A 1,165-nucleotide genomic window follows, 5' to 3' on the forward strand; every position below is an offset into this window, starting at 1 on the left:
CAGGTCAAACGTTTTCTGTAAGTCTTCACAAGGTTTTCACACACTGTTGCTGATATTTTGGCCCATTCCTCCATGCAGATCTCCTCTAGAGCAGTGATGTTTTGGGGCTGTCGCTGGGCAACACAGACTTTCAACTCCCTCCAAAGATTTTCTATGGGGTTGAGATCTGGAGACTGGCTAGGCCACTCCAGGACCTTGAAATGCTTCTTACGAAGCCACTCCTTCGTTGCCCGGGCGGTGTGTTTGGGATCATTGTCATGCTGAAAGACCCAGCCACGTTTCATCTTCAATGCCCTTGCTGATGGAAGGAGGTTTTTACTCAAAATCTCATGATACATGGCCCCATTCATTCTTTCCTTTACACGGATCAGTCGTCCTGGTCCCTTTGCAGAAAACAGCCCCAAAGCATGATGTTTCCACCCCCATGCTTCACAGTAGGTATGGTGTCCTTTGGATGCAACTCAGCATTCTTTGTCCTCCAAACACGACGAGTTGAGTTTTTACCAAAAAGTTATATTTTGGTTTCATCTGACCATATGACATTCTCCCAATCCTCTTCTGGATCATCCAAATGCACTCTAGCAAACTTCAGACGGGCCTGGACATGTACTGGCTTAAGCAGGGGGACACGTCTGGCACTGCAGGATTTGAGTCCCTGGCGGCGTAGTGTGTTACTGATGGTAGGCTTTGTTACTTTGGTCCCAGCTCTCTGCAGGTCATTCACTAGGTCCCCCCGTGTGGTTCTGGGATTTTTTGCTCACCGTTCTTGTGATCATTTTGACCCCACGGGGTGAGATCTTGCGTGGAGCCCCAGATCGAGGGAGATTATCAGTGGTCTTGTATGTCTTCCATTTCCTAATAATTGCTCCCACAGTTGATTTCTTCAAACCAAGCTGCTTACCTATTGCAGATTCAGTCTTCCCAGCCTGGTGCAGGTCTACAATTTTGTTTCTGGTGTCCTTTGACAGCTCTTTGGTCTTGGCCATAGTGGAGTTTGGAGTGTGACTGTTTGAGGTTGTGGACAGGTGTCTTTACGAGTTACTCGTAATGCCCCGTGGTCGTGGAAAAGGCTGTTTTCCATTCGTCGCCTGCACGAATGCGCACCAGATTGTAGGCGCTCCTCAAGTCCAGTTTCGTGAAGTACTGCGCCCCGTGCATTTGTTCG

The sequence above is a fragment of the Coregonus clupeaformis genome, chromosome 35 (assembly GCF_020615455.1).
Source record: "Coregonus clupeaformis isolate EN_2021a chromosome 35, ASM2061545v1, whole genome shotgun sequence".
Lineage (NCBI taxonomy): Eukaryota > Metazoa > Chordata > Actinopteri > Salmoniformes > Salmonidae > Coregonus > Coregonus clupeaformis.